Source organism: Patella vulgata, chromosome 3 (assembly GCF_932274485.2).
Source record: "Patella vulgata chromosome 3, xgPatVulg1.2, whole genome shotgun sequence".
NCBI lineage: Eukaryota > Metazoa > Mollusca > Gastropoda > Patellidae > Patella > Patella vulgata.
This window is the reverse complement of record NC_065881.2, coordinates 44,352,942-44,368,068: the sequence shown is the minus strand read 5'-3', so window position 1 is coordinate 44,368,068 and position 15,127 is coordinate 44,352,942. Positions and strand designations below refer to the sequence as shown.

General features: G+C 35.2%; 2 protein-coding genes across 2 annotated transcripts in view; one reads left to right on the top strand and one right to left on the bottom strand.

The window, feature by feature from the left end:
* The window catches only part of LOC126814973 (B1 bradykinin receptor), a 40,060-nt gene extending 34,234 nt beyond the window's left edge, over positions 1 to 5,826 (bottom strand). The window contains exon 1 of the mRNA XM_050540463.2: positions 5,524 to 5,826. The gene's annotated coding sequence lies outside the window, so the exon portion shown is untranslated. The remainder of the gene's footprint in view (positions 1 to 5,523) is intronic.
* The window catches only part of LOC126814972 (ATP-dependent DNA helicase Q4), a 176,836-nt gene that overhangs the window by 94,349 nt on the left and 67,360 nt on the right, over positions 1 to 15,127 (top strand). The window lies entirely within an intron of this gene.

The window sequence follows — 15,127 nt, the reverse complement described above, 5'->3', positions numbered from 1 at the left end:
ATGAATTTTGATAACTTGAACTGCTAAATCCATGATATTAAATGTTTCGTATACTAAACGTTAGCATGGGGCAGAACTTTATAAAAACCAAACAAATTCTAATTATTTTTTTGATAATTACTTAATGAGTTGTTACTCTTAATCAGATTTTAGTGTATTATAAATGTTTTATTACCGAAAAAGTAAAAATATGCGACAATTCTTGTTAACTGCCCGGACGATTTAGCTGCTGTTGGCGTATGTTTCGTTGCCTGGCAACCTATCTTTGTATTTATCATATATTTGGCTGCAATTCTGAAGGGATCATCTTAGAACTCTGCATATTTATTCCTTATACTGTAAAGTCAGATTTTTGTTAATATTTAGTCTCTAAGCTTGGCAAAAAAAAAAAACAACGCCCAACCTTCTTTGCCTCTTGTCATATTACAGTCATTGCAGCTATTTCATATTTCATTTTCTTCATTTTAAAAAGAACAAGATCAATGAAAGCAGGAATGTGGACGTATATTGCAGCGCTAGCGATCCTCTAGTTATATCTAAAGTTTATGTCTATTTGCACTTTTGACAGAATTTTAATATAGTGATCTGTAGTATTGAACAGACATTCGCAAATTTGTTGTAACGCATTGAGGTCGTCAGAGGATGAACCTTATCAATATTCAGTGTTCCACAACAATGTGTTTCATTGTGTCTGATATTCATGGGTTGGGGGGGGGGGCACGGTAGCTAAGTGGGTAAGACGCTGACTTGCTAGCCTGGAGGCAGTGGCGGTGCCAGCCGTCGGTGATTGGAGGGGCAAAGCTGGGGCAAAGTCCAAGGTTAAGGGGGCAAAGGCACGAGCTTCAACTAGGGGTAGGGGGCCTCCCCCAGAAAATTTTGAAAAACAGGTTGCCGGAAATGCAGTCTGGCAGTATTTCAGGCACTGATCGATTAGGTGAAGTGTCAAACGAACGGACGTGCGAATCACGACGAAGCCCACTCACGAGCGTCAAAGTAGGGAGTCCCCCCCCCCCCCCCAGAAAATTTTGAAAAATAGACTGCCGGAAATGCTGTCTTACAGTATTCTGTCAGGCACTGATCGTCGAGATAAATAGATCTGCCCAGATACCGTTCTTCGCCTGATCACTCGTTTATCCGACTAGAGAACAAAATGTCAAACAAACGGACTTGCGAACCTCAACGAATTCCCCTTGTGAGCGCCAAAGTAGTGAGTCCATTGGGGACCTCGCCATGAAAATTTTGAAAAATAGACTGTCGGAAATGCTCTACAACATGCAAGTTTATGACTGAGTGGGGATGTGGGATTTATTCACCGTAGAAGGTATTGATTATCGAAACGTATCACAAATACTTTTTTTTATTTTCTTAAATTATTGGGGCGGCAAACAGAGAGCAGACCAGATTAATGGGGGGGCAATTGCGCCACTGCCTGGAGGTCAGGTGTTCGATTCCTGCATTGGCCGAGAAAGTTCATCCAGATTTTCCAGCGTGGAATTCGATATAAGAGTAGGCCGTAGGGCCGCTGTCTGGGCAAAATTTCCCTCATAGCACACTGTCTTCATTAGCCCAGTTCAGAGCAGAACAGTAGGACGTTAAATCCCATTTTATTTCATTTTATGGGATAGGGCCATTTTCCTTGAGAGAAAAAAATTTAAAAATATATATATATGTGACAACTATTGTTTTGACTGTTCAGACCAGGGTTCTTAATCCATTTTGAAATGAACGGATAGTCGTCTTTTCTTTATGCATACTCTATTCACGACAGTAATTGCATAATTCATTAATTGCATAACGTAGTCATATTATTATTTCAGCAACTTGCATTGCATATTCCTACTTTTGCTTTCATCCAACTAAACAGAAGTTATAAATTAGTAAAAAGAAAAACTACAAGTACATACAAATGGTTTTTAGATTATTTTATTCGTAAGCACATGTTAATATATATATATATATATAAAAATAACAAAGTATATAAGTATATAAATAACAAAGTAGAACAAAGGTCACGTGGACAATTGTCGTGATTCAGATTAGTTTATTTTTAGTGTTACCCATATACAATTGTCGGATCTCTTCCTCAATTTCACTGGATATTAAAGAAATAAATTCAAATCGTTCAATTGTTCATAATTTTCGATGGCAATGTTTCTTTTTGCTATGAAATACGCATTCGGATTAACACAAGCATTGTAGTATCCGCCCGGTTTGAAACAATTTCTATAGACTTTGGAATTAAACTCTTTGTTCTGTCATCGTCTTTCTTTGCTGCACAGGTATGATTGTCAGATTTGATATGGTCTTTTATTGCCGATAATTTGAAATTAACAGAGACATTTTTACAAATTTGTATTTATGGTTGTGCCTCTGGCAGATCTGAAATTGGTAAAATAATAGGCAATTACTTGACGTGAACATACTATTAATAATATACGGGTCAGTAGGCTATCACCTGACTTACTTTACGTTAACATAATTACCAGACGAGTAAAAGTAATAATTAATAGCTTACGAGACAAAACATTTTCTCTGAATCTTTGTTGAACGAAAGCCATTTGAAAGAAGTTAGCCATTCGGATTTAAAATATCTTCGGGCCTTCGTCTTTGGTTGACCTATATTGGACGTGGGAGGATCTCTGGCTTTTGGAACTTCCATTGACGACGTGCATGCTTGAAGTTCAAGATCAACGCCGCCATCACTATCTTCAGTTAAATCTCGTTTACTTTTCCTGTTGTCATTCTGCGAGGTGTTCCAGTACTTCAATATTGTGTTTGATAGAAATTAATGAACCGACATTGGATTATATACATTCTTTTACTTGGCATGATTAGCTCAATTAAGTTGTTTATTTATGAAATAAGCCGAAGGTAATGATTGACTCTTTAATGGGTTTCTTAATCGACGAGTAATAATTAACTCCTTGTAATTGGCCGAAAGTAGATTGATTTATGATACCATAGTGGGCAGTTCATTTTTTTACCAATCGGCTAGATTAAAGATCAATCGGCTAAAGCCTACAAAAAACAGCTGATTAAGATCCCTGGTTCAGACTACATATATATATGCTGCTGTGGGCAATATATCTTTAATTTTGGTAAAAAAATTTAAGATAGAGATTATCTTCTTTTTGTCCCCCGCCTTTCGAAGAAAGCAGGGGACTATTAAAATGGGTATGTTTATCTGTCCGTCCGTCCATCTGTCTGTCACTCCGTCTGTCTGTCTGTCCGTCACACTTTTTGGGACACAATAACTCACTTTCTAATTGAAGTAGAATGTTCAAACTTAGTGTAGGTGTTTATTAGGTGAATACCTTGATGGAGTTCGAAGATGAGCATTTTCTGCTTAAGGTAAGCAGAGATAAGCAATTTGATTGGTTGATGCTTTGGGACATGATAACTTTAGTTCTAATTAAGTGAGAGTGATGAAATTTTGTATATAGTTTTATTAGATCAATACCTTGACTAAGTTCGATAATGGGCATTTTCTACTCAGTGTAAGCAGAGCAATAAGCAATTTGATTGGTCGAGACTTAGGAAGATAATAACTTTCATTCTAATTGAGCTAGAATGTTCACATTTCATGTAGGTGTTTATTAGGTGAATGCCATGATGGAGTTTGGAGTTAGAAGATGAGAATTTACTGCTTAGGGTAAGCAGAGATAAGCAATTTGATTGTTTGATGCTTTGGGACACGATAACTTTAGTTCTAATTAAGTGAAATGTTGGACATTAAACCTCATTTTTATTTATATTGTCGTCGACCCCGTCCGTCCATAGGTCCATCCGTCGTGTCCACAATTGCTTGTGGACACTCTACAGTCTAAAGTTAATACACAGTGTTTAAGACTTTTGCTAGGGCTAGAAATTTGTCATTTTTTGCAAGAATCTAAGAGGATTCTCATATATGAAATCTGCACGAATCCTCTGAATCTTAATTAACAATATTGTCTAAAAAACAAGATTGTTTTTAATGTGTTACTTTATATCACCAAAATTCAACAACAATGATAAAAATAAAACAATCAGATGGAATTTTTGGTAAACACTTAAATAGTGTCAAAAGTAATATCCAGAAAATGCCGTAGCCAAAATAAGCTGATACGGCACCATGGGATTTCTTCATAGCACAATTTATATTCTTTTGTCCACCACATAATTAGTCACCTAACTTGCAAAAGTTTTTATTCATTGTCGATGATAGTCTAACGGCACAATGATCATGTGACAACCACAACTGAAATGGCTATAAAATAAAATTCTGTACGACTATGATATAGCCTTCAATAATATTTTTAAAATTAAGCCTCTTTCAGCTATTCGCAAAACATGCCGAGATCGTCTTCATTCGCCACGTGGCTTATTTTACTGAAAGTACTATTAATTATCAGCAAGCTTGTTTTGTTTTTTTTACCGGATTATCAAAATCACCGTTAAATGTGCTAATTACTTGGATTATGAACAACATATGTTAGATTCTCACTAAGGTATGACTGTTGTAGCCGACAAGCAAGTTGATTGACTTCTTTATTAACAAGTAATAATTAACCATTGTATGATACCATAGTGGCCGATTCATTGTTTTACCAATCAGCTAGATTAAACATCAATCGGCGAAAGCCGACAAAATAGGCCTACAACTGATTATGAACACTGACACTGACTGACATTCAATAGTCGTACTCGACAGCTCTCCGAGATTTTTTTTTTTTTTTAATTTTTTTACCCGAATCCTTGTAGATTCGCAGCGTAGGCTCTTGCAAGAATCCTTGCGCGAATTAGATTTGGAGATTAGCGTGAATTTCTAGCCCTTAATCACTTTAAAATATCTTGTGAACACTCTAGATTCTAAAGTTAATATCCGATTTATACAGTGTTTAAGGTCATAAGACAAAAAAGCCTATTGATTTTCAACGATTTTCGATAATTACTGCCTGAGTTATGGCCCTTGATCACTTTGAAATATCTTGTGGATGCTCTAGACACTAAAATTAATATCCGATGATTAACTTGAAATTTATACACACTGTTTAAGGTCCTGGGACGAAGAAGCCTGTTGATTTTCAACTAACATATGGTTCAGTTTTATTTCAATAATTCACTTGTGCGTAGGAGCCTTTAGCAGTGGGAGAAAACCGGAAGACCCGGAGAAAACACACGAGTTTAGACAGGCGACCCTACTCCTTGTCACATACAACCGGGGAATCGAAACCACGCCAGTTGACTCAATGACAGACCTTATGATACACTAACCATTCGGCCATCCAACACCCCACCTCAAACTGGGCATATCTGTTGGCCAACTGGTTTATTGAACCTCTAGTTAAATTTTTAAATTCAAATATAGTATTGTATACTTGTAAATAAGCTCTGACCTGATAATGCTTGCAAATGGCAAAATTCAAAGTTTTAAATTATGCACAGTACAATCATTTAGAAAAATACAATATTTGAATTTAAAAAAGGTACAATCATAAAAAAAAAGGATACATGATTAAATAATAAATTTGAATTGTGTCTTACCTTTTAATCCAGATGTGATAGATACGATTTTTATGTTTAGATTTTTTTCACTAAAATTCATACAGAATAAACAAAGTCTTAAAATAAGTGGTTCACAGATCTCTTGAAGAAAAACATATATGTATATAATATTGTATTAAAAGCTCACTACATAAACAACTCCATAGAACAAGTAAATAACTACTCAACTGATACTACTATTCCTGAAGACCTGAAGCCTCAAGTCAAAGTCTAGTTATAGCTAATACAGCCTTCTCACGCTTTCAGCTCATAGCAAGATTTCAACCAGTAGTGTGACAGCCAAAATTGATCAGGTTTGAATAAGTAGTCAGTTGCCTAGTATCACAGTTAAAATACTGTACTTTTGCCAATTGTTGTCATAGGTCATTTTAAATTACAAAATGCATACAGGTAGATGAAATGTCTGTTATAGGGTGTGGAGAGACATATATGGTGGGAATAGTGTCCTATGCTAGGTTAATGGGTTCATTATAGTATGTGAAATTTCTGTGCTCAAATTTGAAACCTTGGGCGAATTCAGGTTGGCTTTATCAACCAAGACTAGTATAGAATTTGAGACTTACTTGCTATACTGCCCGATCTACTAAGCCATGTTATGTCCCATACAAATCTTATGCTGTGTGTCTACAATTAGCTAGGGCGGTTGGTGGCCATATGATTAACTGGTGCACATTGTATGGGTCTGTATAAAGTCAAGTGGTGTGGTTTCGATTCCCCGCTTGTACATGACAAGGAGTAGGGTCACCTGTCCAACCTCGTGGATTTTCTCTGGAAATGACCTAGTTTATATTGAGTCGACATTAAACTCATCTCTCTCTCTCTCTCTATTAAAATGGGTCTGTCTGTCCGTCCATCTGTCACACTCTTTGGGACACAAGAAGTCTCCTTCTAATTGAGATAGCATATTCAAACTTGGTGTTATTGTTTATTAGGTGGATGCCTTGATGGAGTTCAAAGATGAGATTTTTCTGCTAAAGCTAAAGCTAAAGCTAAGATAATTTTCATTCTAACTGAGTGTAATGAAACTTAGTGTAGAGTTTCATTACATCAGTACCTTGATTAATGATCATATTCGACTTGGGTAAGCAGCGCGATAAGCAATTTGATTTGTCAAGACTTTGGAACACAATTACTCTCCTTCTAATTGAGGTAGAATGTTCAAACTTGATGTAGGAGTTCATTAAAAAAGAGGTGAATGCTTTGATAAAGTTTGAGATTGAGCATTGCTTAGGGTACTTGCAGAGATAGGCAATTTAATTGGTTGAGGATTTGGGTCATGATAACTCTGGTTCTAATTAAGTGAGATTGATGGAACTTGATGTATAGTTTCATTACATCAATACCTTGACTAAGTTCGATAATGAGAATTTTCTGCTTCGGCTAAGTAACGAAAAACAGTTCAATTGAAGTAGAATGTTTAAACTTGATGTAGATGTTCATTAGGTGAATGTCTTGACTGAGTTCAATGATTAACATTTCCCACTTAAGCTAAGCAGAGCTAATCAATTTCATTGGTTGATGCTTTGGGACAAGATATAACTTTGATTCTAACTAATGAAGAGTGATGAGACTGGTGGATAGTTTCACTAAAAGGTACTTCAAAATCTTGAATGAGTTTGATTGTTAACATTTTATGCTTGGACTAAATATAGATAATCAGTTTGATTGCTCGATGCTTTTGAAAAAGATAAATGTGCAATTAATTGATAAGTTGGAAATACCCCAGGAGTATTCACTTGATACCTTCTAGTCAATATTATTAAAACATATTTAGCATAAAGTACCGAATTTACAAACAAAATTTAATGAGCTGATAGATCTAATAACCATAAATAAAATAATTGCTAAAAATGTTGGTCTATGTTGTTGTAAATTACAAATTATACTTACCAAAATATTAAGAATATTTACAAAAAGAGTAAAAATTAACAGTTACAATGTTAAACTATGTAGGTCAATTTTTTCATCAGTAAATTTTGGTGTTTTCGGATTCGTTAAATGTTTTGAAAATATATTGATTCCAAGGCCACCACCCATTCTTGGAAGAAGGCTAACCAGAAATGTATTGATTTCCAAAATAGGAGACGAATTCACGAAACGGCGGGCGATTTCGATTATTTCTAATAAAACGTCAAATGCGAAATTAGAAATAATGAAATATTCAAATACCAAAAATTCGACCATGAACCAGGCTTTCCAGAAATGTATTAATTTCTGAAATAGAGAAATTCAACAAACTATGGCCTATTGTGTTTATTTACGAGCCTTTTAATGTAGATTTTTCACTATTTTTCATATTCAGTTCAAAATGGTGACCATCAGTTGACGTAGATCAAAATTTTAAGCATTCCTTCAAGGATTCAGAAAATGTAACTCCCATGTCTGTAAGTAAAATATTGCAAAAGCCTTAGGGATTTTTCACATTTCAAGATGGTGGTACTTCCGGTTAGATCAATAAACTTCATATTTTGTGAATGCATCAGTAATTTCTTAGCTAGTACAGGAAAAAAAAAATTCAAGGCAATCTGACCTATATTTTGTCGATTTTTTTTAAAAACTTTGATCCTTAATTACTCCAAGGGGAGATAAATTAGAAAATTTCTAATGACGTCTTTCAAGTTGCGTCAGTAAGATCTACTTGCATTCTGAATTTCATGAATATCGTGCAAGTATTAAAGAAGTTGACAAGCTGGTCTCAACTTCTAGGACGAAATCACAGTGACGAATTTTCGAAAATTAAAATTCTAAAATTGCAGATTTTATGGGGGTAGGTCAAAATTTCAGAAAGATCTGATGGTTAGATTGTGGGAAAATAACAAAAAAAAAAAAAAAAAATAATACTAATAGCCTTAACAAAAACAATAAGCTTTCATATTACGTTATTGGTTGGGTGGAAAAGTGAGCAAGAAGGCATGTGATAAAAACAAAGCTGGAATGAACACTCGGGAGTTTTTATTCATCATTAAGTAATAAAATATCATAAATAACATAAAGACATTTTTTCAATATTTATTTTACATATCATCCAGAAAAATCAAAACTGCGATATAAGACTAAGCACCAAGACTAAGACTAAGCACCAAAACAATTTCTCCAGGAATCAGGTTCCTTTTACCTTTCATGTCAGAATTTCATTTCACAATCTCTTTAAAATTTCTAGTTGCAAATGAGCCTCATGGCATCACAGACTTGATCAACTTACACTACAAAAATTGTATTTTTACCAAATTATATAACATTATATTTAGACCTGGCTAAATATATCTGTTGAAGCCTGAAGCTATTTCATCCTTCAATTATGGCATTCAACCCGTTTTGTGTTTGATGTTTATTGTCATTTTCGGACAAACAAATGGTACTACTTTTATTTCAATAATGTGCTTGCGCGTAAGTCACAGTAAGTGTCTTTAGAAGTGAGAGGAAACTTAAAGACCCACAGGGGGTGGCCAGGCAACCCTACTCCTAGTATCAATTCCTTAGTTATTTTGCAAAAATTGTATTAGTCACAGTTCCAATTGTCTTATTAACATTAATGCAAGGATATTAAAATGATAAAAAGCTCTTTTGTATTTATATATTTTACAAGTAATCTTTTTTAATGATCATACTGGTATTCTCAAATTTTGTGAGGAGAGGCCCTTGGTAGGGAAGTCTGCAGATTGGCATAGACAAAATATTGCTTTTATTGGAAACTAGCTCCAGCAGATATGCAATAGCTGATATGATTAAATGTATTTTATGTATTGATTTTCATCAAGGGTAAAACCAGGGATGTTTTCTCTGCATGTTTGATCTTATGTTTCTCCTGTTATGTTTTTTTTAAGCCAAACCTCGTCAATAGAAATCAATGCCCATTCAGTATAACATAATATTTTATGTTATCATGGTTAAAATTACTAAAGTACAGATTAGACAGTAGAACAAAATACTTAACATGGAAAAAACGTGGCAAGGATATCTTAAGAAGGAAGTATTATAATCTTATGAGACCTGTGAAGCTAACCATAATCTGCTACTTGTGTTATCTGTCCTATACATTTTATACGCCCACATATTAATGTGCAAAAAATATAGCAAGTGTGCTTAATTGGCCATCGGTGGGTGGATTTAGAGGATCAATTTATTAAAGAGCACATAAAATGACCATATACAAGTGGTATGTATTTAAAACAAATTTTTATTATATAGACTTTACACCAATTTCACACAAGTCTAATTAAAATTATTCACACGGCAATATGCATAGTGTGTAGAACTGGTCTCAGAGCTTTTAATAACAGGCTTCTGCGTTAGAATATCCATCAAGCAAGTAGAAAAGCTTAATTGTGGTTACTATTCATGGAAACTCGTGAGAAATATACATGTTGTCAGTAGTCGCTTAAACCTGTCAGTACTTGCACCGTACATCAGTATTCCTATAAATGGTCAGTAATAATCATAAGGTGAAGATTTAAGTTAATTGGTTAGTATTCCTTACTTGTGTCAGTATGCAAAAATAACGTGAGTAATTAAACAAACGTGAGTTTATCCGAACATATCACTAGTCAGGCGCTTGTGGGAGAAATTGGAAAAAGCGTGACTAATTAAGAAAACGTCACTATTTAGTCTACCGCTCACTATCTGAGTGAAACTGCCAGTTATCTTTCATGTGCGTCAGTAAGTGGAACCGTCGCCAGTAGAGCGTGAAATCGTTAATTATATAAATTTCTGGTGAGTATTGTTACTTAGTGGTTATATATATATATTAGTATCCTGAATAAATGATTAATTATTTATTAATAATCTCGAATCGGAGATTAAATATACAAGGCCTACATTACTAAGGAATGAACTATTCTCTTTGGTTCTATGAACACTGAGAGAAATATTAAACAAAAATTAACAAATATATGGCGTGGTGGCTATGTGATTTAGTGTTAGAACATAACGATATCTTTAACTTGTTTTTCTCAAAACTACCCTTTCTGACTTGGGCGACCCCAAACGGATATGGCTTTGTCAGTTTTACAGTTTAATATCAGTTATCTTTTTAAATAAAGCAACCGAACTGCAGTTGCCTTGACACCAAAAGTTTTCCAATATCAACCCTGAATAAGCTCGTGCACGCTTGTACATGTATAAATAGAATTGATCCTTTGATCGAGAAGGCGTTACGTGATTGCCGACTATGTGCTCTGCACAGACTATTCGTGAAACGATAAGATGCGAAGTCTGAAATAGTCTGGTTGACGTTTGAATTATATGTTGTTGTTTTTATACGCCCACATTGAAATGTGGTTGTATATTGTTGTCGCCCCTGTCCGTCCGGTGGTGCTCTAGAGGCTAAAGTTGATATCCTTGAGTTATGGCCCTTGATCACTTCAAAAAATCTTGTGGACGCTCTAGAGGTCAAAGTTAATATCCGATTGACTTTAAATTTATACACAGTGTTTATGGTCATGAGACGAAGAAGCCTATTGATTTTCAGCGATTTCCGATAATTACTGCCAGAGTTATGGCCCTTGATCACTTTGAAAAATCTTGTGGACGCTCAAGTGGCTAAAATTAATATCCGATTGACTTTAAATTTATACACACTGTTTAAGGTCCTGTAGCCTAATAGTGGAACGAGTGGATTCCCAGTTCTTGGGAATTAAATGCGGAATGAATGTTTGTTATATATTCTGAACCAGTATGGTGTGTAGTATTCCAGAAAAATTCCCCCCGTCAATCGGTTTTGGGAAAAAATTTGTGGCCGGTTGAAATTTTGGCCTTCGGTGATCACATAAAAAGAGGGATAATTTCGGTATGAATAGATTTTCGACATTTTCTGACGAATTATCATGGTAAAATCTCGCACACAATTCACAAAACGATCAGAGAATAATATTTGGTGATAATAAAATCAGAAATCATATGACGTCATCATTGAAATCCAAGATGACGGCCAAAATCTCATAAGTTATCAATTTCAAGTTAAATATATCTTGTAATATGTCTATCCAGAGGTTTATATATCATCTGAGTACGATTAACATAGTAAAAACTCATTTAACACGGTATTAAATCCGGGAAAATAATATTTGTGACTCACCGATTAGTCCCCATCGTCATCCAGATCAACTGCTTCCACATTCGTGCAGTTCTCTCCGCGGCAAAGGCCAAAGACATCAACACATTTGAGACCATTTTTACGGCACGTGCACATATTTGTGCCGCATTAGTTCCGGGTCGACTTGCATTTACACCTCAAAAAGTTGAGTACCGTGTCGTGAGCTGGTGGCAAGTCCGTTTGGACTGGCTCATAAGATCCACTGTCATTCGCCCATCCCCATTCGGTTGGATCCAATGCAGATTCGTCCAATTTTGCCCATACGACTACTTGCAAATGTACTCTTAGTGCGTGGAAATGTGCCGCTCTATCAGTTGGGGGCATACGCTCTACGTCAATCCAGTTCTTTTCAGCCATCATCGTTCTAAATTTTGTGAACCGCAAGCGAGCTAGTCCGCCGTCTCCGGTATGACCGTAAATGTGTCCAAAGAGGGCACTACCAGCTTTCCCAACAGAATCCGGTGAACTGTTCAATTTAGATATTATCTTAGCCCAACTTTGCACGCCTTTGTCGCACAAATATTTTATTATTGAATTCTTTCCTTGCCCATAACACTGCGAAGCCGTGTCGCTGCCTGACCAGGCATGGGCGAAAAGAATATTGTCTTTCAGCGTACGATCCAGGGTTGCACAAACACCGCGTATGCTGAACACCCGGACTACTGTCCCTTTCTTCGATGTTTCTTGCCTGAGATAAATATCGTGCATATTCTCACTCCAATGATGGATTAGCAGAACTAAAATGTCTGTGTCATTCGCTACTACCGTTACCGGTTGTTCATTTTTAGCGTAGTTTAGGGCCGTTGACACCACGGTGGTGTCGGCGTCACTTTCACAGCACTCTACGCAATGTAAAGAGCCGGATTGACGTCGAGTGTATGCCCCCAACTGATAGAACGGCACACTTCCACGCACTAAGAGTACATTTGCAAGTAGTCATATGGGCAAAATTGGACAAATCTGCATTGGATCCAACCGAATGGGGATGGGCGAATGACAGTGGATCTTATGAGCCAGTCCGAGCGGACTTGCCACCAGCTCCCGACCCGGTACTCAACTTTTTGAGGTGTAAATGCAAGTCGATCCGGAACCAATGCGGCACAAATGTGCATGTGCCGTAAAAATGGTCTCAAATGTGTTGATGTTTGTGGCGGTTGCCGCGGAGAGAACTGCACGAATGTGGAAGCAGTTGATCTAGATGACGATGGGGACTAATCGGTGAGTCACAAATATTATTTTCCCGGATTTAATACCGTGTTAAATGAGTTTTTACTATGTTAATCGTACTCAGATGATATATAAACCTCTGGATAGACATATTACAAGATATATTTAACTTGAAATTGATAACTTATGAGATTTTGGCCGCCATCTTGGATTTCAATGATGATGTCATATGATTTCTGAATTTATTATCACCAAATATTATTCTCTGATTCTTTTGTGAATTGTGTGCGAGATTTTACCATGATAATTCGTCAGAAAATGTCGAAAATCTATTCATACCGAAATTATCTCTCTTTTTATGTGATCACTGGAGGCCAAAATTTTAACCGGCCACAATTTTTTTCCCCCAAAACCGATTGACGGGGGGGAATTTTTCTGGAATACTACACCCCATACTGGTTAAGAATATGTAACAAACATTCATTCCGCATTTAATTCCCAAGAAATATATACCTCTACTAGCCTATATGGGGAAACTTTTGTTAAACATTTTCAACAAATAGAGTATTTTTATTTCTTAAAATTTGCCAGTTACATATCCGAAATTTTCGTTTGAGTTCCTCTACAAAAGCCACACGGATAACAAATTTTCTTTTAATGATACAGTTTATCAATAATGTTGTTGTTGTTATATATTACAAATTTAACGTCCAATACATAAGGCATGATATTATAAACAGGTTGATTAAATTAAGTTATACCCATACTTTTTCTCGACTCTTTGATGAAAATGGGAGGGTATACACCGATACACTGCCACTTTTCACGGCCACTTTTGAAAAGTGGCTGTGTATCAGTTGAAAAATGGCCGTGTATCAGTTGAAAAGGGACAAAAATAACAAAATCATGATTTACATATTTATTTGAACATCTACAACCCGTTTTGAACATGTTATGGTAAAAGAGTCATCATTTTCAACTGTCTCAGCACTTTTCGAATGTGCGTTATTTAAAAAGATAATTGATATTAAACTATGAAATTTACTGAGCTATGTCCGTTTGAGGTTGCCCAAGTCAGAAAAGGTAGTTTTGAGAAAAAGCAAGTTAAAGATATCGTTAGGTTCTAAAACTAAATCACATAGTAACCATGCCATATATTGTAGTACTACTGACTTCTTTATTTGTTGTGTTTCCTTGTGATCTTAAATAATACTACAGTAATAATAGTTTCACTGGAAATAACTTTGCAGGTTCCTCGTTCTCAAATATATAATGGCTTCTTGGAATAATCTGGTGAGAGTCTAGTTAAAACTCACTTCAACCCTTCAATTTATACCTATCTCATTTCGGCAGGTCCTTGGTACTTTTCCATTGAAAATACGTAATAAACTTGTTTATTTCCCACCACTAATAGAGATAGATATTACCTTATTTAGTCTAACAACCATATGTCAATAAACACCCAGAATTTGATGACTATTTTGACAATGATTGTAATTTGACCAAAATATCACTGTTTTTTACGAATAACTATATCCACGTTTATTAAGTATGTGTGATTTGACTTTATAGACAAAATTGAAGAGACAATTTTATAAAGACCCAAAATTGTCTCAAGGGCCAAAGTGCTACAATATACGTTAATTTTTGTTTTATATTTCTCTCTGTGTTATAATTTAGAACCAGAGAGAGTAGTCTATACATTAGTAATGTAGATGTTGTATATTAAAACTTTTATGGGAATAAATTCTGTTAATCTCACCACTTAATTAGGAGATTAAGAATGTTGATTGGGTAATCAAGTTTACCAACGTCAGTAAGTTTATTGATAAGTGAGTAGTACTTGTGACTTTTCCATTAAATAGTCACTATATCCTGAATTAATTATTATGTATAAATTATTTATTAATATTCTAGAATAAGGGGAAATAATGGATGCCAGTTAACTGCCATATTGTATAAAAGACAACTGAACAGGTGTCTGAACCAGAAAAACGGTGCATTTACAATTTATATTTATTCTCGTTATATGCGGACTGGAACATGTTTTGATATCTGTATGGATTCAATTTGATATGACAACTAATGGTTAAGAAAGAACAAAGTACATATATTTTTACTACTTTTATTGAAACAAATATGTAAGCTGAAATTATGAACACAGAAGTGTGAATATCTTTATACCTTTTACAAGTAAAATAGGATGTAATGGATAATTTACACAACAGGTAGGACACTTAAACATCTTGTACTTAGATAGAGATATTATTTATTTTCTGGAGCTTTCAAGCCAGCAAGAGTGTTATTGTCCCTTTAAAGGCACAA